Here is a 26,450-nt window from a genome sequence, read left to right on the forward strand (position 1 = left end):
ACCACATTTGGAAAAAAATTGTTAATTCAATGCCAATTAATTAATTTAAAAATTTTTGCATATTTATAAAAGACTCAAAATTGAAACTACTATTTTACAATATGACTCTGTAGTATTAGCTACTTTTAAGTAAATTAAATTTTTGATTAAAAATTTATATTGTATATAAACATACATATGCAAATATATATATGCTTGTATAACTATGAAAGAAGTTTCCTCATGAAGCAAGGATATTTAAAAAGATCTAAAATGACAGAAACCTGACCTATCTCATGCTTTCTCTTAATCATTATTGCCTAATAACTATTTCTCTCAGTTTAAGTTTAGAACTCTCTTAGTCTACTTTTTAATGGGTGCTGCTGAAGTCCTTGTTCTGCCTATTTCTCTTTGGAGGTAAGATCTTGTTCTCAGCTAATTAGAAAAGTACTCCCTCGAAGAACTCCCAATTCCCTGGTTTCACCTCACCAGTGAGTACCTATTATGTGCCAGACCCTGGCCAGGTCCTCAAAATTTTGTTACACTAAGCACATAACTGTTCACACCACAGTAAAAAGAAAGGGCAAAACCTTAATTTGTCTCCAATTTAACCTTACAGGAAGGAAATGAAGGCTTTTTCCATGATTATTTTCTCCCCAAAGAATAGAATGTGAGACAGGATCCATACATCTGTGTTAGAAATGCCGTGGAATTTTTCTCAGTTTTTCTCTTGTTTTCCGATCAGTTATTCTTCACATTCCTATAGGAAAATATGCACTTTCTACACAGTTTTTGTGTAGATATATTTTCTCTTCTTTTTGTTTTGTATCATTTTTGGAGGACATATTAGGGATCTGGTAACTAGCCTGCTGCCACTGTCTTAAGCTACACACAAATTTTATCTTTTGGTTTGATTTCACAATACTGAGAAAATACTGCATCAGACAGAGGAGTACTTGTAAACAGTAGCCTTTTTTAAATAGCTCACATTCCAAATTTGGGATACTTCTTTTAACTGGTCCTGAAGCTTAAGAGAAAAGTAGAAGGATTTTTTAAAAGTTAGTTGTCTAACATCATGTACCAACTGTTTAACTGTCCTTAACTGATATTAGTCAACTTGGAAGTTATCAAAGGACTTTACTCAGTTTGAATCTTGATTGTTTTGAGGACATTTCAAAAGTACTTTTAATTTTGAGATATTACTTTTTAAAAAGCATCAGATACATCAGTGCCTTGTAGTTCCTTGTAAGGATGCTGATCCTTTCTTTGTAAGACAGCTAACCACTGAAGCGTTTGATCAGAAGAATGACTGCATACTAACAGAATCACGCTGGGTGCTGTGTTTGAGGAGAGAATGTGGGTAGTATGGTCTGAAGCAGGAGACCAGTGAAGTGTCTGTTGTAATAATACTGTTAAGAAATATGGGATCTCACACCAGTGTTCATAACAGCACTATTTACAATAGCCAAGACATGAAAGTAACCTAAGTGCCAATGAATGGATAAAGAATATGTGGTGTGTGTATATATATATATATATACAAACACACACACACACACACACACACAATGGAATATTACTCAGCCATAAAAAATGGAACATTGCCATTTGCAGCAACCTTCTCAATGGATGGACCTAGAGATTATCATACTAAGTGAAGTAAGAGAAAGACAAATATTACATGGTATCATTTATACATGAAAACTAAAAACATGATACAAATGAAGTTATTTACAAAACAGAAACAGACTCACAGACTTCAGAAACAAACTTATGGTTATCAAGGAGGAAAGTGGGGGAGGGATAAGTTAGGAGTATGCGATTAACAGATACACAACACTATATATAAAACAGATAAACAACAAGGATTCACTGTATACCACAGGGAACTATATTCAATATCTTGTAATAACCTATAATGGAAAAGAATCTGAATATATATATGTGTAAATATAACTGAATCACTTTGCTGTACACCTGAAACTAACACAATATTATAAATCAACTATAGTTCAATAAATAAATAAATAAATAAGAAATATGGGGTCTCACAGTAGCCATGGAGGGCATGAGAGGTGGTCAGATTCTAACTATATTTTGAAGGTAGAGCTTACAGGATTTCATCCGGGATTGGGTGTGGTATTTGAAAGAAAGAGAGTAGTTAAGGATGATTCCATGATTTGGGGTTTGAATAGATGGAGGGTATGAAAGGGGCTGATCTGGATAGGAGATTTAGAAGTTTATCTTGGGAATATTAAGATTGAGGTGACTATAAAACATCCAGAGGAATTTCAAGTAGGCAAGTAAATATATAGGTCTGGGGGCTTCCCTGGTGGCGCAGTAGTTGGGAGCCCGCCTGCCGATGCCGGGGGCGCGGGTTCGTGCCCCTGGTCCGGGAGGACCCTGCATGCCGTGGAGCGGCTGGGCCCGTGGGCCGTGGCCGCTGAGCCTGCGTGTCTGGAGCCTGTGCTCCGCGGCGGGAGGGGCCACAGCAGTGAGAGGCCCGCGTACCGGGAAAAAAAAAAAAAAAAAAAAAAAAAAAAAAAAAAATATATATATATATATATATATATAGGTCTGGGATTCAAGAGACAGAGAAGGGTCTCGGATGGAGTTATAAATATTGGAATCATTAGCATATAAATTGTTTTTAAAGCTATGAGGCTGGATAAGTCACTAGTAGAGTGAGTTAAGAGAGAAAGAAATCTAAAGACTGAGCTATGGGCACACCCGTATTAAGAGATTGGTAGCATGAGTAGGAAATAGCAAAAGAGATTACAAAGTAGAAAGAAAACCAATGGAGTGTGGGGTCCCAGAAGCCAAATGAAGAGAGTGCTTCAGGGAAGACAGAGTAACTCGACATTTCAAATGCAGTGGATAGATCAAAGAAATGAGAACTAGTGAATTTAGTGGCTTGAAGGTCATTAGTGGCCTTGCTAAATGTAGTTTCAGTGGAGTAGCGGAGTGAAAACAATACCTGAGTGAGTTCAAGACAAATGGAAAGAGAATTGGATGCAGCAAGCATAGACAATACTTGCAAAGCTTTTCCCCCATGTTGTAATGGATGTAAAGCAATGGGATAAAGCTGGATGGAGAAGTAGACCAAAGGGCATTTTTGTTTTGTTTCTGCTTTAAATGGGAAAAATTACAGCATGTTTATATCTTTGTGGGAATGAGGCAGCAGAGCAGAGAAATTGATGATGCAGAAGAGTTTCTGGATCAATTGTCTTGAGTAGAGATGAAGTGATAAGATCTAGTCCACAAATGAAGATAGAAGCATTGATGTCATACCTGTTAATGAGAAGAAAGCAGAGTAAATGGGCAGGTAGATGAGAGTAGGTGGATAAATGGATGATGGGACCCTCTGGAAATTCTTTTCTGATTGCTAAGTGAAAGTAAGGATGGGAGCAGAGATCTTGGAAGTTAGGAGAGAGAGAAGAAGGTGAGGATCAACTGGGAGACTGGGGGAGACACTGGATCTGAGGATTCTGGAAAAGTCGGAATCGAAACACTGGAGTATGAATAGGTTTTGCCCAAGGCAGTGGAGGTATGGGATAGTTGTTTGGAGCTAGAAAGCTAAAAAGATAAACTAAGACCAGTTTTTGATTTATTTATCTTACCTAATTCATTTTGGGATAACATTAGTCTACAATTTTTGGACTTGGGGAAATTCTGAGGTTGCTTAGAAAAGACAAGGATAAAAAAATGTCTGACATTTGGCATCTCTACCCCTATCATGGGAAAAACATCCAGAAAATTTGAGATGTAATGTTTTAGATATTTGATAGTTTTTTTAAAAAATTATACTAACTTGAATAGAAACAAGTAAATTTGTAGATCATTATCAAATATGTTAAATTATATTTTTTAGCATAGAAAGTTTTTAGGCTAAGTTTCAGCCTAAAGCATTTTGTATGTAAAATTAAAGTTCTAACAGTAACATAATGTGGAGGAGAATGTGTTTTCACTCTTGATATGAAGCACATCTCTAAGGTTACTGAATAGTGTTAGTCTATGGATGGATTACCACTGCATGGAAAAAGGAATGAAAAGGAAACATAATGTTTTTTCCGACATGCCAAATATCTTGTTTTCAAATGAAGTTTTGAATAAAATGGTTTCCTAAATGTCTTGTTCTCTAAAGCAGTAAAGACTATGAAAGTGTTTACTGTGCTTTTGGCAAACAACAAATTCTCAGTACCCAAAAGCAGAGCTAACATTTTTCTATTTGGGGGAAAGGAGGCATGCAAGTAACAGGTTTAGAGAACTTTTGTTTTATCAGCTCCTGAAGTTAAAAATTCACAGAGCTATCTATACACATATCAGGCACTCTGAGCAGACTTCTTGGACCAGTAAACAAGTATACAATATAATATAATATTCTCGCCCTTTTCTGTGACAAGTTGTAAAAATTTGCTTTGAAACGAAAATCTGCTATTTCTTTCCTTGTGCCGAACAAGGCAGAACTCCGTACCTTCAATTCAAAGGTGTTTTATTTGAGCAAGGTTCAAGCTGGAATTAGATAGCTTCCCTTTTGCCTCTTCTGCTTGTTCTGAAACTACAGGAGAGAAGCACGAAACCAAATACTGAGGGATACATTGCACTAGTACCACTTCAACTAAACTCAAGCCAGATGCAAACAATTCAAGAAACAATGGAGCTGAAGACAGCATACTTTTCAGGGATGCTAGGGCCATTTGTTCCCTCTGCTATAATTTATGTTCCTATAGTCAAGGTTCAGTTCTACCACAGTTTAGGCAACTCACTGGAAAAAATGATCACCGTTAGCTGCTCCAGGAGCACAGGAATTCCTTAGATGAGCACTGAGAGATTGGTAACAATACCTCCTAAAGGGCCAGGTTGCTAGGTAACAGGTTGTTTCCTTGGTCACAGTGAATACATGGAAGACCCCCAAAGGAGGCTGCAGATTCTTGGTGGATGGCTCTCATAGCCCCTCCTGGGAGGAGGATGAAAAATGTCTTCAGAAAAATAGCCTTATGAAGGCCAGAGGAACTTTATGCACCAGCAAGACATGTCTGAAAGGTAAGCAAATGAAATGCTAAAAAGTAGCCTCAAGTCATTCCTTAAGAGAAAACAAAAAAACAAACATAGGTAGTATTCCTGTATTAAATTTCATTTAAAAATGTAAAATCATGCAACCTTTGTTACTGATGATGGCTGCTTGGAGAAAGAAGCCACCGTCTCCCCTATAGCAGGCAACAGGCTACAAATGCAATTCAGGTGATCAATACTGTAACAGAGAGAGCTGGACCTCTGTCTAGTAGTGGTACATTTATAGCTACACAGGGCTCTTTAAGAGAACGAGTGTGAATTTCAGGGGGAAAAACAGTTAAGACAGACAAAAGGAAATATCTATTAGTTAATATCCATGAATTATTAGTTAATATTAGTTTGTACCTATTAATTATATTTAAATGAAATTACTAGCACAAAACAGGACTTCTACTAGATCAATAAAGCCACAAATGAGATTAAATAAGAGGGCCAAAACCCAATCCTTTTTTCCTCACTCCTAAGCGTTAGAGCTGTTACATAAATATTTCTCAAAGCACGCTGATAATTAGACAATATACAATTAGGGGGGTTGCAAGTTTCTTGAGTTTTTTTGTCCTTCTATTAGTGTTGAAGTTGGCTCTCATCTTTTAAAAAAGTGAGATTTGCACCTTCAATTTTCAGGATGAAATACACTGTGGTTTCATGAGTGTATGAAACGTACTTATAGCTCCCTAAATTTACTGCTTATAGTTAATGTAGGAATGATGCTTAGGAAGAGGTTCAGAAGCTGAAGCAGTTCTATTACAGAAGTTTTGTTTTTGTTAGCAAACTGTGTACATCTCAAGCAGTGTCCAGATGTTTTGTTGATTTTAATGTTATAAACTGTGTCATAATTAAAATTGGGCACGTGAAACAATAGTTTTTAAATGGGTAGAAGTTCTGTGAACAATTATAAACTTTATTTTTCCTACTTGCTAACACCCTTGAATACACTATACCAAGAGGAAGTTTACTTGTGAGCTCTGTGAAAAAGTGATCTTTATGATCAGTATTATTTTTAAACTAGTAAGTTTTATAAAATTATTTTAGAGACAGTGTAAAAAGTAATGGCCAGGCTACAACTTAAACTTTAACCTTCAACTTTTGAAGGAGGAAGGAAGGAAGGAAGGAAGGAAGGAAGGAAGGAAGGAAGGAAGGAAAGAAGGAAAGGAAGGGAAAGGAAAGGAAAGGAAAGGGGGAGAGAGGGAAGGAAGGAAGGAAGGAGGGAGGTTGGAAAGAAAAAGAAAAAAAAAAGAAAAGACGTTTTCTTAGTGCCAGTATTTGTTCAATCACGTTTCTGCACATCATGAAATAAGTCTTAGTCATACTACTTTCCTAACAGACTGTCACTTTCATTTGGAATTTTATTATAGTTTTGTTTCTGTTCACAAGATCTACCTAATCACATGTTGTCCTTTAGTGTCTATATTCTTCCTTTGTAGTGTTGTATGTGGTTGAATTTTCAAAATTATAACAACATAGGGAGTAGTAAAACATTCTTTTAATTCTTAATTTTATTTTATTGTTTTTTTATACAGCAGTTCTTATTAGTCATCCATTTTATACACATCAGTGTATTCATGTCAATCTCCCAATCTCCCAATTCATCACACCACCACCACCACCCCCCCGCAGCTTTCCCCCCTTGGTGTCCGTACGTTTGTTCTCTACATCTGTGTCTCAATTTCTGCCCTGCAAACTGGTTCATCTGTACCATTTTTCTAGGTTCCACATATATGCACTAACATACGATATTTGTTTTTCTCTTTCTGACTTGCTTCACTCTGTATGACAGTCTCTAGATCCATCCACATCTCTACAAATGACCCAATTTCGTTCCTTTTTATGGCTGAGTAATATTCCATTGTATATATGTAGCACATCTTCTTTATCCATTCATCTGTCGATGGGCATTTAGGTTGCTTCCATGACCTGGCTATTGTAAATAGTGCTGCAATGAACATTGGGGTACATGTGTCTTTTTGAATTATGGTTTTCTCTGGGTATATGCCCAGTAGTGGGGTTGCTGGATCATATGGTAATTCAATTTTTAGTTTTTTAAGGAACCTCCATACTGTTCTCCATAGTGGCTTATCAATTTACATTCCCACCAACAGTGCAAGAGGGTTCCCTTTTCTCCACACCCTCTCCAGCATTTGTTGTTTGTAGATTTTCTGATGATGCCCATTCTAACTGTTGTGAGGTGTTGCCACATTGTAGTTTTGATTTGCATTTCTCTAATAATTAGTGATGTTGAGCAGCTTTTCATGTACTTCTTGGCCATCTGTATGTCTTCTTTGGAGAAATGTCTATTTTTGGATTGGGCTGTTTGTTTTTTTAATATTGAGCTGCATGAGCTGTTTATATATTTTGGAGATTAATCCTTTGTCCATTGATTCGTTTGCAAATATTTTCTCCTATTTTGAGGGTTGTCTTTTCGTCTTGTTTATGGTTTCCTTTGCTGTGCAAAAGCTTTGAAGTTTCATTAGGTCCCATTTGTTTATTTTTGTTTTTATTTCCATTACTCTAGGAGGTGGATCAAAAAGATCTTGCTGTGATATTTGTCGAAGAGTGTTCTTCCTACGTTTTCCTCTAAGAGTTTTATAGTGTCTGGTCTTACATTTAGGTCTCTAATAAATTTTGAGTTTATTTTTGTGTATGGTGTTAGGGAGTGTTCTAATTTCATTCTTTTACATGTAGCTGTCCAGTTTTCCCAGCACCACTTATTGAAGAGACTGTCTTTTCTCCATTGCATATCCTTGCCTCCTTTGTCATAGATTAGTTGACCATAGGTGCGTGGGTTTATCTCTGGGTTTTCTATCTTGTTCCATTGATCTATGTTTCTATAGTAAAACATTCTTAAGTATTGGGAATCTTCTGAATAACAGCTATATATGTGGTTACAGTAAAGTTCTAAGAATTTCTAAATATAATTTTGTTAATGGAACATAGAGGTATCTTAGTCTATCTTCATTGTTTTTGGTATTTTAATGTAACTTCTTATTTCTATATATCAGTGAACTCACTAATAGGTACTGAAGTTTACAAGCTTTCCCTCTAGAGAAGTTTGATACATGTTTGTTCTTTTACTTTTGTTGTACCTTAATGTGGGGACCTATTTGTGTTTCTAAGAATGCACATGGGGTTGGAACAACAGGGTAAAGCAAAATTCATAAGAATACAACGTCGCATAAGATTAAAACCTGACCCATTCAGATAGAAATAGAGAAATGATAATTTTAGTTGTATATTTTTCAAAATTACAGTTAGTTGTGCTATGTTTTTAGAATCAACAATCTAAATAATTTCAGATATATCTGTTACAATCTGGGCCTTGGATACTAAAATTTGAGGGATATCTGTAAAACACACGGTTTTTTAGAACAGTTCACTGCTATATGATTATTTACTCAATTTATGGGTTTAGTTCTGGGAAATTAATTTAGAGCCATCCCAAATTTGAACATAATAACTTGGTATACCAAATCTGCCATTCCAGAAACTAACACATTATGATACCAAATTACTTCTTGATTTCGTGAAACTTCCTTTCCGAGTACTTTATATTATCTCATCACCACCTCTAGCATGCAGATAGTAAAATCATCACCCGTTTTACAAATGAATACATTTAAATATAGACATAGAGAGGACAGGGATTCTGGATTTTAGAAGATAAGAAGAATGGTGAAAGAAGTCAAAGAGGCTGGATTGATATCTCCTTTCACCCAAATTTAATGCTCTAGAGTCCGTGGTAATTTTCCTCTAGCCAGTAACCTACGAAGTGCCTGGGTTTAGCAAGATTCCACTAGATTTGAGAACCTAGCTCAATATTTTGGGAGGAGAAAGAGAGCATTTGAGGATTTGGGGAGTGTCCTTTGCTAACTGAAAAATATGATTGAGCTTTTTCTTCCTTTCGAAATACAAAGCTCTCATGATGCAGCACTGAATGTAAATGGAACATTTAGAAATGGAATCATAGGCAATGCAATTTAGACAATGCTGGGTGTCTGTAAGGTGCCCTCTGGCCTTCTGGTTGGTGTGTGTCCAATATAGCCTCCCGCACCTCAAGAGCTCGGCTTCACCTCAGAAACTAGGCCATCTGCCACTTTCTCCTTCACTCTCCTTACAAAGCTACATAATCACCAACTTGACATTTGAATTAAACAGATAGCACCCTGTTGCAGCCGACAATTTATGAGGCTTATAAATTCCTGTTTGTAAAGGACATTGCAATCTTCCAATGAAAGGGGCTCATGAATTAATAGATTATATTATTATTGTTTTTCATCCTGCAGTCTCAGCTCACCCGATTCCTTCTTGTTGGCCATTCTACACTTTTTAAAACCAAGAATAGATGGCCAATTCAGATAATACCACCTAATTTAAAGACACTATAAGTTACTCCTGACAAATGTACAGTTTTAGCCATGGCACCTCCTCTGTGGCAGCTTTATACTACAGCATTAATAAAATTAATTTCTCTTTCATAAGGATTTAGAGTTGTAATTTATGATAACTGTTTGTTCACTGCACGCAGAAAGATTAAAAATGAGTAAACCAATATACCAACTAAACTGCAAGTCTAGCTTTATTTTCTTTTGGGGAGGGGCAAGAGGAGAGGGTTTTAAAAACAGCTTGATGTTATCTGGAATGGTGTTCTCATAGGTTCTACTACTAAAGGCTTACCTCAGTAAACAGTCAGTGCTAAGATTTACATGTTCTATTAACTAGTAAATTATTTATCTGTAGTTAAGTGGAGCAACCAGAATAAGAAAGATCAATATTAATGATTTTCCTTACTAACAACTGCACCCTAATAAATGATACAGATTTACAGTTATTTAAAGAATCACAGTAGCTTATCTGAATCTTATTTGAACCCTAGTAATTAAGAACACTTGGTCATTTACTTGTGTGACTTGGGCAAGTTATGCCACCTCTCTGGGTCTCAATTTCCTCATCTCTAAAATCAAAATAATAATGCTACCCACTTTGTTTGGTGACTGTAATGATTAAATGAGTTAATCGACGTAAAGTTCTTAGTACAATGCCTAGCACATAGCAAGTGCTCAAGAAATGTTAACTGTAAAATTATTATATTAGTAATAGTTGTCATCATGGCAATAATGTTGCAAAACAAAACAGAAAACCTTTTCACTCAGGCAGAGTCCACATCATCTTCTGAATATTAAAGGTAAGGAACCACCAGAGGTGCTAAGTGACCTGAGGTCACAGCAGTAGCTGTTTGTAGATTCCTAAGACTCACAGGTCTTGCAGTTTTGACATCAGTGATGTGTGCATTAAAGCAGATGGAGTAGAAGTTTGAGGGTGATCTACCTTTTCTTTTTTTTAAACTAAAGGATCAGAAATTATATTTCTTTGCTGATATTTCTCCCCAAAAAAGCAGACCAAAGAGAACTTCCGTATGGAATTTAAGATAGAAGTAATGGAACAAAGAAGATTTTCAGAATGTCCCAAAGGTTTTACTGCAAGATTCCAGAATACTGCCCTTCACCACTGCCCTCTGGTGTGGCGCCCAGGAAGCGTATATGAATGTGAGAGAAGGAATCCAGCCTTTGGGACCCACAAAAAGATATCACACTGAAAGAGAGTCAGACTAGTCATCTACTGGTTAGAATCTTCTCAGATCATCTGTCCTTAGCTGAAACTCTACACCAAATTCAATTCATTCCATTCTGGCAGGGAAAAAAAAAAAAAAAAAAGAGAAAAAGAAATAGTGGGGATGTTATTTGCGTATGTACTTGTGTTACTGAAGTTTTAATTACCTTCTATTATTCATAAATGTCTAGTAGTAGTCAGGGTAATGGCGCAAGTACTAAGTTAAACTCTCAAATCTGCTAATGTAAACTAAGATGATGAGATAATTTTCAGTTACCTGTAAACGTGATTTTACCTTGAAGCTGCTGGGCTTGGTCTTGTAGCACTACACAAGAAAAGTGTACTGAAAACCCAATCAGCCGGATCTCTCTCATCAGATATTTTGGTTATGTGAACTTATTTTTCCCCCCTGTTCTCTGCTTTAAGCAAAATAAGACCATTTCTCACACTTACGAGTCAGCCTCTCATCACTGTGTAACCACCACTGAAGTTTAGAATCACAGAACACCAGTCACTGAAGAAAGATTCAGTCATGTTCATTACCCTTATTTTCCTGATTTCATTTTGGCAGAAAATGGCTAGCATAGTTTCATAAAGACAAGTGAATCCAAAAAGTCAGTTCAACTTTTATCCTCTGTTCATCCCCTGAAATACTGTTCCATTTTGCCCCATTTTTTTCTCCCTGATTGTTGGCCAAAACTCTGGTCATAGATAGTAGGATTTACCTGCCTCAGGAATAATAAATTTTGCACAATGTAATGTTGTTCTTCTAATGTTTGTTAATTTGTTGTTATGGTAAGGTATTCCTTGGTAATGTCAAGAAACAGTATCCAAATTATTAAAGAATTGCTCAAGTGTAAAAGAACTGAAAGGCATATATTTTCTGACTTTTTCACATAATTGAGACAAAGTCCTTGATTTGTTATTTAGTAGCAGATGGAGGAATAATTTTCTCCTTGATAATAGGACACAGTTTTGTTTTCTTAATGGCACAGTAGTGCTATTTTTTGAAATGATGTAATGGCTATGCTCTTCTACTATAGCACATCAGTTAATGAATGAAAAATGAAAAACATTTTTACATTGTACTTCATGAAGGCAACTTCAATATACAAGAAGTGTCAGTTTCTTGTAAGTAAAATTGCTGTAGAGCTACATAATAACTGTGTCATAAATACAGAATGCTGTCTCTTAAGATTCTTGGAGTCTGAAAAATGATCCCCAAAGAGTAAAAAGAGGTCAGAAATAGATACAATTTTTAGTTTTGCTTAACATGAAAAAGCATATTTAGATATTTTTTAATTGGTTTAAAATACTATATAGCACCAATGACAGAAGGAGAAACATATAACCATTGCTAAGGAGAAAGGGAAAAGTGCAAGAATAACAGTGAATAATAAATATAGGAGAGCGAAAAAGACATTTTATATCCCAGTGGCATAACAATGGGAATACAGAGAGAACTGGACTGTTGTTAAGTGAAATGTTTGAGTATTATTTCAAAGTGAGTAAAATTGATTAAAGAACTTGAATTTTTAATATGTTTGCCACCAATTTCAGGGAAATTTCAGGGAAAATGGAAGGTCCAGATCAATGGAAAAACCAGTATGGAGTTTAAGGCTTGTTTGTGCCAAATCTGCAATGATAGCTCTACTAGGAATGATATTCCAAAATTGGGGATGACTTTCTCGTTCATATCCCATAAGCATGTATTCGTGTGTACCATTAGATTTACTTTTCTAAGATCTGCAATCTGTGTAGACACCCTTACCTTGGGAGAGAATTTGTCTTAAGTGACTGTTAGCCATAAAAAAATGTGTGTAGGACTATGACAGAATTCCTAGGGTATCATTTATCTCTCCGCTAATTGGAAAAGTTGGTGTTTATAATTTGTTTATTGTTGTTTTATACAAAGGTATTTACATTTAAAGACTTTAAGCATTTTCTTTCATTCAGCTCTTCAGGTCAAAACACAAGCAGTCAGGAGATTCACCCATCTAATTCACCCTACACCTCCGATCTGAGTGAGTCACACACTGGCTCGGCTCTCTTGAGGAACAGAACTTTTTATTCACGTTCGGACTCTGGAATATCATCCCTGGTAAATATTTTTGATTAGCCCTTTACCTAATGGTAAGTTTAAAAATGTGTTTTACCTTGGATTTCACACTTTTTAATAAGTGTATAATTATAATACACTTTTAATAAGTGTATAAACTTTATACACTTATTAAATAATTGTATTTTAATAAGTGTTTAAACTTTTAATAAGTGTATTAAACCTATCCTTGTAATTGGGGGGAAAAATAAAAGGTTGGTACTCTCAGTCCCAACTCAAAGAGGCAAGGGAAAGAATCTGAGGTGGAGGAAGGAAGACAAAAGAGACCAAGATGAGTAGAAAAGATAAATGACCAGAGAAACAAAAATGGCATCCCTTCCTTTCCCCCACTGAGTTCAAATTCTGTCCCTAGTCTAAGATTTATCTCCCTTCTTTCTGGAATGTCCTTTGGCCAAATTTTCTCCTCGTAAACTCACCACTTCCAAGACTTCTCTCTAACACATCTAAGTGGAATCAACCAGGCCTTTTCTCTTTTCCTTCTTTCAAAATTGTTCCACTCATCCCACTGGATCAAAATGAGTTATTTATATGTCTGCCTCCCAAATTACAGAAAATGAGTTTTTCAAGCACAAATGCCATATTTTATTTAACTTCGTATCCTCAGTGTCTGACAGAGTGCCTGACACATAGCAAGGGTACAATATATATTTGTGAATAAATGAATGGATTGAAATTCAAAATATTCAAAAATATTTATTGAACAAATGGATTAATCAATTGGTCCATCAGAATTAAAAAAGAACAGGGTAAGACACAAATATTCACTATTCCTTTAAGAAGAAACAACGGTCACAGAACTGCAACACACTGACAGCCTTACATAAATATAAACAAAGAAATGCAAAGGCTCATTTTCCTACAATGTCAGAAATCCCAAAATCAACCTCATAACTCCTTTCAAAAACAGACAGGGACTGGTGGTGCAGTGGTTAAGAATCCGCCTGCCAATGCAGGGGACACGGGTTCGAGCTCTGGTCCGGGAAGATCCCACATGCCTTGGAGCAACTAAGCCCGTGCACCACAACTACTGAGCCTGCATGCCACAACTACTGAAGCCCGTGTGCCTAGAGCCCATGCTCCACGACAAGAGAAGCCACCACAATGAGAAGCCCACGCACCGCAACGAAGAGTAGCCCCGGCTTGCTGCAACTAGAGAAAAGCCCGAGCACAGCAATGAAGACCCAACGAAGCCAAAAATAAATAAATAAAATAAATAAATTTTAAAAATGGAGGAGGCAGCATTTGCAATGAATATTAAAGGATGAATGCAATTTTAAAAATAAAATAAGATGAAAGAGTTTAAAAAAAAGACACGTTTTTGTATAAAATTAGATGTCAATTGAAAAATGGAAACTTTATTCTCAAATGCAGCTTTAGCTTAGATCCTTTCTCAGCAAGAGTCTCATGAAATAGCACCAAAAGGTAAATGGGGTGTGGCAACTACAGGAAATTTAACTTCTAAGAAATTTTTATTCTATGATAGGAGCAAGCAAAAAATTCCAAAAGCACATAACAGGTTGGGAAAGAAGCTTCCATAAACATGTCTGAACAACCAAGAATGGGCCAGAGACTACATTTTTCAATAATCTGAAATGTATTTGTGCTTCTTGTTTTTTTATTTTATTTATTATTATTATTATTATTTTTTATGCGGTACGCGGGCCTCTCACTGTTGTGGCCTCTCCCGTTGCGGAGCACAGGCTCCGGACGCGCAAGCTCAGCGGCCATGGCTCACGGGCCCAGCTGCTCTGCAGCATGTGGGATCTTCCCGGACCGGGGCACGAACCCGTGTCCCCTGCATCGGCAGGCGGACTCTCAATCACTGCGCCACCAGGGAAGCCCTAATTAACTTTTTAAAGTTGCTCTTAATGAGGGAGAGAGCTTTTGTTATTTTTAAAATGAAGATATTAAAATATTTATGGAACAACTAAGGTCATTCAGTGATGAAGTAAAAGATCAAAGCTAACTGATTATTAAAAAGCCACCTCTTCCCAATTTATTTTGAGACAGCTTTTCCCAAATTCTGCTTTACAGGATGCACTAGTCCCATGTGCTGCTCTAAGAATAAAAGGTTCTATGGTTTAAAAGTCCAGGGGAACACTTTGTAGTACAGACTCACAATATATGCTAAGATACTAAGGCTCAGAGAAGTCCTGTAGTAAGAGAAATGCTTAGTTCGGTTTAATCCAGAGCCTCATAAGCTTATTTAATGGTGGAAATGTTTTTCATGTTAGTATCAGTCAAACAAATGTACAGCTCAAGCAAAGCATAAACTATGCAAAATGCTGCTCTGTGAAACGAATGCAGTTGTTCCAAATATTGTAATGACATTTCTTCAAATCAAATATTCCGGTTTCATTTATATATGTGCATAACACTGGCTAACAGAAGAATGAAGCTATGGCGTATGTATTTAACATAATATTCCGTTCTGAGTAATATGCCTTTTTGTTTGTGTTAACCTTGAAACTATCATAAGCTATGTAAAATACAGGAATTTTGATTGATTACAACCTCAGTAATAGTAAACAACATAAAATTGCCCTAGATGTGATCTTGGCACATATTCTGGTCAGTAATATACTGTCCAGAAAAGGAAGATGACCAGACCTGAAATATTTCATTCAATACTGGCTACACATTTTAAGAGCAATGTCAATAAAATGGAACTCTTCCCAAGGAGAACCATGTTTTCCCTGGATATTTAATAATTTGTAAACCATGATCTGTGAGTAATAACTAAATGACAAAGAAGATGACAACTATTACCAAACACTTAAAATAGTAGTCACATGTGGAGGGGTTCTTCTGTGTAGCCTCAAAAGGCAGAACTTGTACAACTGGACTAACTTAGAGGGATTACTTGGGGTCCATATAATGAAGAGCCATTAACAATTACAACTCTTCTAAAATGGAATGAGATTCTTTATGAGCTAGTCAATAAATATTAAAGGACAGTTTATCACAGGTGGTGTAAAATGGGTTCATGAATGGGTAATATATTTATTTCTGCTGTCATTTGTCATCAAACATAAATCAGTTGCAGGTGTTGGAGATGCAAAGTTGAATAATACATAATTTAGATTGGACTAAGATAACGTTTATGAGCGCACCATTAGGTAATTGGAGTTCAATTTGGCTGAATGTTTGGGATGGGTTCGCATTACTTGCACCCATAAAAGTAAGTGAACTATATATTGCCAGATGATATTTCTCTTCTCTCTTATTTTAAAGCTTCCATCAGATTCTTTTAAGTACCTTACTTGGCACAAGGTAGAACAAAATGACATCCAAGGAAGTCAACTGCGTTGCCCAAGAGTAAGAGAAGGTAAAGGAACAGAAGTGTGTGGTCTTTGCGTACATGCTCCTAGTGGATGTTTTTTGAGGATCACAAGACATTACTTGGGGATTAAAAACCTGTATTACTTGCAGGTAGAAAAATTTCCCGTTTCAAGACCATAGAGTTGTTAATATAGTGAAGCCACCTTTAAAAGTATATTCTTATAGCTGATTATATAAATAATAAATGTTCAGTATTAAATATTGGAAAATAGAGAAAGAAGAACCTGTAATTCAATTATCCAGAAATAGTCACTGTGACTTTTATTTCCAGTTAGTCTTTTTTTGAAAAGCATGTATATATTTCTTTACAAAATTATGTGAACAATTGTGTTTCTTGAGTTTTTTCACTTTATATTTTGAGTCTTTCTTTCCGCCATGTTATTTAACATTACCCCAAACAAGTTTTTTAAAAGTTGCAGATCTTTCCATCATAAGGATATTATTAACTTTACTTAACCAATGATCTTTGTTGGAATTTTATGGTCATGAATAACACTGTCACTTCAGTGGATGCCTTTAAGCTGATTAATCCTACATCGGTTTTTTAAAAAGCGTAAAAAATAATCTAAATAAACCAGGTAGTCTCATTAGTATGTTCACTAAGCATTTTAAATTTGGTAAAATAACCAATGTTTTACTATTCCTTTTTCATCCTATCAGATTTTACAAGTGTACTGGTGTGACAGTATGAAGAATTTTTTATCTGCAGCCCCAATATACATAATGTTTGATTTCTATAAGTAGCTTCAATAGATAAGTTGTGTAAGGGCAGAGAGTGTGCGTTTCTCTTGTCTCTTTTGCATCCCCCATAAGCTGATGAAATAATATTAGACATAATTCCTGCTGCAGTGAGTATTTATTCTTTACAAAACATCAAGTATCTTGGCTACCTTATATCTGTATTTGCAAACTTGCAGATACATTGTCTATCGTACAATTGTAATACTGATTTAAGAAAAGTTGCTTTAGATATACTCATCTGCCCATTTCCCCACTCCATTGCATTACTTTACCCACCAATGTCTTTCTTCTTTCACTCAAACTCAATTGACAAAGAGTGATTAAAATAATATCATTTTCTTTCTTACGTTTTAACTCTGCCATATCTATTTGCAGCTAAGCACTGGCTTATGTAAGAAAACATTATTTTATATTATAATGATTTATATTATATTAATTTATTTTATAATAATAAAATATTATTAGATAGTACTATTAGAGGTAAATTAGAACTTCCCTTTGGAGAACTTAGAATATTTTTCAAAGAGCAAGAAATTATGGGGAATTAGTGACATGTACACACTTCTATTTTTAAAATAGATAACAGGGGCCTACTGTAAAAAAATTTTTTAAATGAATAAATAAATAATAAAAAAGAAATTATGGGGAATTAGGAAGGAAGGAGACCAGAGGCCGTGGAGGCCATGTGTGTCACGGGCATAGAGTTCATCAGCAAAAGAAAGAGAAAGGGTTACATCAGGGGCTAACGAAGGCAGGGTTTAATTGGCTCTTAAACTTCAGTGTACGGACAAATTACCTGGAAGTGTGTGGTAAACACAGATTCCCAGGCAGCATGCCCAAATAATCTGATATAGTTAGTCTGGAGTGGGGCCCTAGAATCTGCATTTGTTAAAATTATCACAGGCAATTCTGTTGCAGATGATCTGAGGGCCATGCTATGGGAAACACTGGTTTAGGGGGCTTGGGGAGAGGCAGGAAAGGAAGAAATTTGAATAGGAAGTGAAAACTTGAGAAAGTAAGGGTGTTGGCATTTATATGCGCGTGCATGCACGTGCATGTGTGTGTGTGTGTGTAAGTGTGTGTGAGGGGAGTGGTTGATAATTGTGCAAGCACAACGAGGCTTTGGAGCACAGGTGAAGAGCTGAGGTTTAGAGAGAACTGTAGAACTGAAGAAACTGGAAGAGATGACAGAAGAATAAAATCTAGGTGTAAACTGAAAATGAGCATGTGTAAAGAGTCCTGTGGTCTCCCTCCTTCCCTGATTTAAGCAGCCAAGTCATGCCCTGAGGTCGTCACTCAGCAAACCGAGCCTTCGTCATGACCATGCTAGCCATTTATGCAGAGGCTATCATTGCTCTGCAGAGAGAAGGCACGTTTTCCTTCTACAAATCATTAACAACACCCATTCTCTTGCAAGTGGTAAAAAGAATGGAGCATGATCTAGGGGATGGGAAACAGTGGAAAATCCCACCACCTCAAACCGTGAAGAAAATAGATGTCCTTTGTTTGTTGCCCTAAATTTTGTTGAAGTGTTTGGTTTTTTTGCTTTGTTTTTGGGGTTTTTTTTTTGTGAGATGGAGAACAAGTGCATTTCAGAAGCATTCTGATAAGAATGACCCTCTTTCTAGATTAGATCCTGAAACACCCATAAGACTACTTCAGTTGATCTCAGTTGCTCAAACTGTACATCCAGGAAGAGTCCCTAAGAAAAGAAAGGTTAGCTGGTGTGTGATAAACAGCAATTTCCCAAGGCTTTGATTGCCAGATAGAGACGGACTTAACTCCTCCCAGATAAACGAAGCAAAAGAGCAAACTGTTGGCAGAATTCTTTTAGAGAATAGATTCTTTCTGTTTGAAAATCTCCCAGCAAGTTAATTCAGTCACTGCTGTTAGGAGTTACTAATCCAGGGAGGGGACAAAGAACAAGCTCAGAGATGGCAGGTGAAAGCCAACATCCCTGGGCTGCCAGATATTCCAGACTTCAGTTCTCAGCTGCTAAGATATATCTTCAATTATCAACCAGGTCTGAGTTTAAAAAAAAGAATCCAATTTAATAGAACTCCTCACAGTGGAAGAGACCTTCGGCTTCCGACTTCAAAGAAATCTTTGAAAGCTGCTTTAGAAAGAAATAATTGAAAGAACAGAAGATCGATAGAACTCAAACAAACAATACAGGGCAGAGTTTAATAACTCTGGGGCATCTATTGCACAAAGAAAGTCACCAAATTTGGGGGGGGGTATTAAAGACAATAAATCTCCCCAGTCAATTAGGTGATGGTTCCAGTTTTTCCAGTTCTACAACTTTTAACTCCAATCATCCTAATCAATGAACAAGATCATTTCCTAGCACAAGGATATTTTATTTGTAAAGTGATTGGGACACTACCACCTTCAGGGGTAAGTGATTCCCTGGGTGGCAACATTACAGTTTGTTATGAGAGAAATGTCTAAAAGGACAGGTTAGATTCTTGGCTTCCACCTGTGCCTGATGAAAAAACTGATGTTTTTGTCAATAATGGAATATTGGACTGTTGCTCTTATCGCCTTCCATAAATCCTTCACAAACAGACTCATTATCTCCCATCACAGTCCAGATGAACTTGCCACAAAAGCAAAGTTTGTTCCTGATACCTTCAATATCTTTTCTATGCTCTTTTCACCTTTGAAATTAGGGGAATCATGAATTCCAGAAAAATGAAGTTGGGGGGAAAGGGGTACAAATGGTGCCAGGTCTGACTCAAGAAATACAATATATTAGAGTTTGAAGGGAATTGAAATCATTTAGTTTAGGATTGCTGTCAGGGGCCTTGGTTGGCATCAGAGCTGAAAGAAGTTTGCCTGGGGTAGCATGAGAAGAGTGTAGGGGTCTATGGCAATAAGAAGCCTATGTTGGTGTAAAAGTATTAGAAATCAGTATTTTTTATAAAACATTATCAACTTCAAACATAATTTCTCACCAAATTCAGCCCTTGATGGGCCCTTGATGCTAGTCTTCCCCATATTTTTGCAAACTTGGAAAACCGAGGCTCCGAAAATTAAAATTCATCATCTGGAGTCACACAAGTACCTGCTACTTAACTCCAGACTGGAAACAAGATATCCTTTCCCTAACCCTGGAAGTTATGTGCAAACCCGATTTGGAACACAATGCGGTTGGAAAATAGTAGGAAATGAGTTTGGAAATGGAGATTGGGATAAGATAGTAGAAAACCTTGCCTGATGAACTAGGCTTTTTCATCTTTATTTGGTAAGCAATAAGAAACCTGAAATGTTTTGAATATGTCAGTCCTGTTGTAAAAGCTGTGTTTTACGAGAGCTGGGTGGCAATTTGTGTCATTTATGTTGAAGGAGAGAAGACTGCAAACCAGGAGATCCAAGAGAAAGTAGTTACGGTTCAGGTAGCAAGATATGAGGGTCTGGACATTGAAAGGGAAGGGATAGGTTCTCAAGGGGAAAACTGGTAGGACTAGGTGGCTAATTGCATTGAGAGACAAAAGAGAAAGAAAGTCAGGAGTGACTTCATAATCCCTAAAGAGAAAATTATATGAAAATTAAAACCATTATACTGATGATTTTTCTCACTTGCCTGGGCTAGAAGTAATTTATGTAAGATTAAAAGTTAACTCTACATGTTGACTTTTCCGAACAGTTAATAGAGGTCATTCCTCCCCTTTAATCACTCTAGAAAATCATCAAATTATCTCTGAACCTCAAAATATTTGCCCAGAATTAAAGAGTCTAATAAAGAATACAGATATTATATATTTTAGCCAGGACATTTTTCCTAGCAATGTGCTAAACTGCATTTAAAAAGAAATCTATAGGTGAGAATTTAAGCTAAAGCTGACATTTGATCCTCTGTGGAAACCTAGACCATAGATAGCAAACTTGTGAACAATTTAAATTAAAATAATCTGCAACCCTATTTTTTTTTCTGATAACTGTATTCACTCTACTGTAAACTTAAAAAAAGTAAAACAGATGGAAAAGAATAAACTTGCTGATTTGTTTGCTATTTCCTCTCTCTTGTATAACTCATCCTGTGATGGGAGGGCCTAGGAAGTCAGCCCATCAGAAATGCCACAAGGCTTCCTGCGGCAGGAAGAGAAACAAAGGAACTGGGTGGCTTAAATATTTAACAATCATCTCGTGATTAATTTACTCTTGTCATACCTGCACATCTGATTTAGTGTTCTCAAATCAGAGGTTTCACTTTGTTTTGTTTGGAAGACATGAGAGGAAAGTTATTCAGCAAATTTCAGGGAAAATGATTTTCAACAATTAGAAAGTGTACAAAGTGGTCAAGTCCTGGCATCTTTTCTGTTCCCATCTCTTCCCCAACCCAGTTAAGGCAGGCAAGCAAGAGTGTGTTAAGTCGCATAAATACATTTTGTTACTGCTCACACTATGTGGGCCTAAGAGTCCAATCCTGTCTCCCTCAATCCAAATATCTAGTGGAAGTTTAAAACAACCGGCCAAGCATCCAGTGAGGCTGTCAATCCTGTCTTCCTAAACCTACTTCCAAGATCTCACCTTGTGATTTCTGCTCAGGACCCTCTGCGGAAGAGTTGTTCTTCAGACAGGAGTGTACCTTGCCTCCACGGAAAAGAGTCCTTGAAAAAAACAAATGGGAAACATGGCTGCAAGAAAACTGGGAGGACTGCAAGGTGAGAACATAAAAACAGAAGAAGAAAAAAAAAGCCTATTTCCCTCATTGATTAAATTACGACACTTTTTTTTTTTTAAGGGTATTTGCCAGCATAAACATCAAAACTTTAAGCACATCTTTAGAACTTTCTCTGAAAATAGTGGTGTTTGGGCTCTCCGTCTCTTTTTCCATCCCTTCTCTTCATCAAGACTTGCTACTTATTTTCTAATCTTTATTTTATCTTGATATTGCTGAACTTTGGAAAAAGTTTAAAAGAATTGAGAATGAAATTGGGTTTTTTTGATAATAAAAAAGTCAAATATTGAACAATAATCCTTATGAGAGAATTTATGATGCAATCTTGAATCCTTTGAACAATGCAGTAAGCCAAAATTTTTGAAGACTCAGGGCAGCCAGTTGGGTCTGAACAGAGCTATCCTGGAACAAATCAAACTTTCACCAGTGAAGGATATGAGCTGTGGTTTCTTGGTGCTGAAAATGACTCCGCTGGCTGAGCCACTGGCATTGAAACAGTCCCTGTAGTTAGCCCGACCACTACCAATCTATGGGGCTGCCATCACTCAAGCTTCTAATTCCAGTTGGAGCAAGTCATGTTTAAGCAGAGGACTGAAGATTTAACTGGGAAGACTAAGCCATTGGTAGCAATAAAAGAATAAATCAACTTCTTTATAGCAGAGTAAGATGTCAATATTTTTTCTTCGAAGTGATCAAATTGTACGTGAGGATTTTAGGAAATCTTCCCCAAATGAGACTTACTGGGATCTCCTGTTGCCCTTTTTGTTTTACAGATTGATCTTGTATGTTGTAGGATTATAGAATTAGGGCGTGGGAAGGAGCTTCAGGGAGGGTCTGGTCCCAACTCCTTCCTTTCAAAAAGGAAAGGAAAGTTTAGAAAGAGAAATGATTTGCCCAAGGTCACACAGCTAATTAGCAGAAGACAGGAAAATAGAATATTGTTTCCCAGTACAGTGTTTTCTTTCTAAAATTAATTTTAATTATTCTTATATAATGGATGGATACATTCTACTCTTTAAAAATTTAAACAATGCTCCTATTTATTTATTTGAAAAATTTAAACAATACACTTAAAACTTTGACCTCCACTCCCAGGATTCTTTTTAGAGGTAATCATTCCAGTGTATACATGCATTCGTTCTTTATAGCTGTCATTTAAACCATGGATATATTGTAAAGGCCAATGGAACCTTCCTAATAAACTATCATAGAAAGTTTAACTGGCCTTTAGATAACTATACTGGCAGAGAATGGCTAAATAAACTTTAAACTATCACAGAAAACCTTACTGGGAAATAGTGGTCAAAAAATTCTATTTGAGAAGGTGATATTTAATGTAGAAATGATAAATATAATATCTTAATATTTCTTTGGTTTTATTTTAAATTAAGACCTTTTATATTTTGGGAAAATAAAATTTAAAGTAACAAATTTTATAATGTTTAATGTCTAAAAATATCAAGACCTTATCTTTTTAGATAGATATCGATAGTTCCCTAAAATAGTAAATTATTTTGCTTCAATTTTTTAAAAAAAATGTCATTTTATGCAATAATTTCTATTCACAGAAATTGATGGTAAAACTTTGGAAACAAAAATTTAAGTTGACTTTTAGCAATAGAGTTTACAAGAGCAATGCTACCACTGAGAGTGGTTTTAATTTCCTTGGGATCAAAGTTGGGGCTTCCCTGGTGGCGCAGCAGTTGAGAGTCTGCCTGCTGATGTGGGGGGCGCGGGTTCGTGCCCCAGTCCGGGAGGATCCCGCATGCCGCGGAGCGGCTGGGCCTGTGAGCCGTGGCCGCGGAGCCTGCGCGTCCGGAGCCTGTGCTCCGCGGCGGGAGAGGCCACAGCGGTGAGAGGCTCGTGTAAAAAGAGATCAAAGTTGACTGATGTTAAAAGTAAAAATAAAATACCCACTATCTCTGAAATATGCCAAGTCATCCTTATGTATGTATCCCTGGTTATTTTTAAATAAAATCATATTTTCCATCTTTTGAATGATGGTATCTTACTCTGAAATGTATATAAATGTGATTTCTGAGTATTTCCAAGGAGGCTAAAGATAACTAATCATTTAAAGCCAAACAGAACTTTACCTCCTCTACTTTTTACCCCTAGAAGTAATTTACCCCTAGAAGTTTCAGAATCTGTTTGAGGGTCTTTCCCTCTCTCCCTGATACACCCCCCCCCACCAACCTTGTGTGTAATTCTAATCAGGATCCAGTCAGGATCTTCACCTTCCCTCCCTACCTTGAGAAGCTCTGCAATAATTTTGTGTTTGGATGTGTGAATATTTTAGAAGACCAAAAAACAAAATAGTAAAAACTGCTGGTTTAAATATACAACACATATTAATTTAATAACTATTTTTAAAAGTTGATAAAGCACTTGCTTTTTCTTTTTATTTGTTTTTCCTTCAGAATTTGAACCTTTCATTTCAGGATTTGGGGGACCCTTATCAAGTTGCAAATTTTAACAGGATTCTTAGAAGACTAATTCGAGTTGAAACCCTCTGGTTAGTGGATAATTCACTGATGGATTTAAGTGCCGCAAGATTGCCAAGGTATCTGCTCCCTAGCATGTCCAATTACTAAGTTAAAGTGAAGTCTTTGCTCTATGGGTACGTGACCATTGTCTTTTCATACTGTGGCTCCTCGCATGTGGTCAGGTCTTAGTGAGAGTGCTAAGCGATGCCTGGGCAAGGCAAAAAGGGAAATTTATAAATCAAAATGTCACACTTTAGAGGAAAAAATCTATTCTTTGTCAAATTAATACTGTTATTATCAATTATTAAGGGAGTAATTTGTAATCATAGAACATATTGGCAGAAAAGCCAGCTGTGTTCCTTGCATTGTCAACTGGAAATACAATTACATTATATATACATTATCATTCTAAGTTAGTGATTTTTTGTCATATTGTCTGAACACTTGTGGGGAAAGACTCTACAGGTAGTTGACAAGAGTCTTGGCTTCAGGGTCACATTCTAATGGAGGGGTAGGGGTTGCCAATCAGAACAGTGACAAAAACAAACTAAAAATTTTAAAATTTATATGGCCTCCTTGATATTCCAAGGACCCTAAGCTACTGAAGTTAAAGATAATCTGTCTCTTTGCTCAGGATTGCTTGAGAACTCTGTGGCGAGCTGCCCTTTGCTTCACCAGGCAGATGGGTAGCTGGAGTGAGCTCTGGTAGCCATCAGAGAGGCAGACAGAGGTTCTCAGAAGAGAATTAGGAGATGAAGGAAATCAAGCAGCCACAAGAAGGAAGGGTAAATCCCAGAGCAGGTTAAGATACACCTCTGAGCTGGGCTGAGGTAGGGCAACAAAAAGAGATCATCAGGGGTGGGATGGGGGGGGTGGGAGGGAGACGCAAGAGGGAGGGGATATGGGGATATACGTATACATATAGCTGATTCACTTTGTTATACTGCAGAAACTAACACAGCAATGTAAAGCAATTATACTCCAATAAAGATGTTTAAAAAAAAAAACAAACAGATCATCATAGTTGCACAGGAGAGGGAAACAGTCAGGCAGACAGAGGAAGTGTCAGAATATGCAATGGTCCCTGGGTATCTTCGGTCATATTCAAAGCCCCTTCCCAACTTTAGACAGACTTGGATAGCATTTGATTTTACTAATGTTCTTTTCAAATGACAAATTTAAAAACACCTAAATAAAAAATTTCAGAGGAATCTTAATATCACTGCCACCTTAACTTATTCAGTTACTTGATGTTAATTTGTTCAGTTTTTTTTCTCCCCAGACTCTCTTCTAGGGATAAAATAGTGATGCATTAGTTATATTTTTCTAATACACATTTAAATAAACAGACAACAACGACGAATTTTAACAGTAACATAGCCTACTTTGGAAACACTGAACTAGAAGACCATTAATTTGGAGTATGTGAACTTGACTTGATCTAGATCAGTAAACTTCCAAATCTTTGCTATCATATAAAAAAGAAGAGAGAGAGAGAGAAACTCCAGTGACTGAATAAAAGATTTGACCGAGTTTTAGTATTCTCTAGATGTATTCTTTTGGCCTTTCTTTCTTTAGAAATAGGATGTGTCATATAAAATTATATAATTGCAATTCAAACTTTACAACTGTCAAATCAGTGTATCAAGAGAAAAGAAAATTGATGCATGTATATTCATAGCCTCCTTCCCTTCTGCCCCAGGTGAAAAACCACACTTGGTTTGCCACTCGTCTCCCCTAACATTATCCGACTAAGGATCTATGGTAGGGTGAATCTGAGAGGCTGAGAAAGTGGCAGGGTATACACTGAAAATGAGAGAATGACTAGCAGATGAGAAAACAACAGATTTCAAGGAGGACAGAGAGACAGGATCTGCTTGGGCTGGGTTTTCAATTAGAAATTGCAATAGTACTAACGTGCATCTAAAGATTATGTATAGGGACTTCCCTGGTGGCACAGTGGTTCAGAATCTGCCTGCCGATGCAGGGGACATGGGTTTGAGCCCTGGTCCAGGAAGATCCCACATATCGTGGAGCAACTAAGCCCGTGTGCCACAAATACTGAGCCTGCGCTCTAGTACCCGTGAGCAACAACTACTGAGCCTGCCTGCCACAACTACTGAAGGCTGCATGCCTAGAGCCCGTGCTCCGCAACAAGAGAAGCCACCGCAATGAGAAGCCCGCGCACTGCAATGAAGAGTAGCCCCCGCTCGCCGCAACTAGAGAAAGCCCGCACGCAGCAACGAAGACCCAAAGCAACCAAAAATAAAAATAAATAAAAAATAAATTTATTAAAAAAATAAATAAAGATTATGTATAACCTAGGAAAGAGTGGAAACCTAAAGTTATCAAAGATATGATTAAAAGACTGTAAAATATCCATATGGAGAGGGAATGTTAGAAAACAAGAAAAATGATAATA

At 36.7% G+C, this 26,450-nt stretch overlaps 1 long non-coding RNA gene across 2 annotated transcripts in view; it reads right to left on the bottom strand.

Moving 5' to 3' along the window:
• The window catches only part of LOC307186857, a 181,271-nt gene that overhangs the window by 64,329 nt on the left and 90,492 nt on the right, over window positions 1-26,450 (bottom strand). Inside the window, exon 1 of one of the 2 annotated variants that reach the window (XR_013828488.1) lies at window positions 21,392-21,460. The exons of the other annotated variant lie outside the window; for it this stretch is intronic. This is a non-coding gene — a long non-coding RNA (uncharacterized lncRNA). Of the gene's footprint in view, window positions 1-21,391; window positions 21,461-26,450 lie in introns of those variants that run through there. 2 annotated transcript variants of the gene reach the window in all.

This window comes from Stenella coeruleoalba (assembly GCF_951394435.1).
Source record: "Stenella coeruleoalba genome assembly, chromosome: 5".
NCBI classification, from domain to species: Eukaryota; Metazoa; Chordata; class Mammalia; order Artiodactyla; family Delphinidae; genus Stenella; species Stenella coeruleoalba.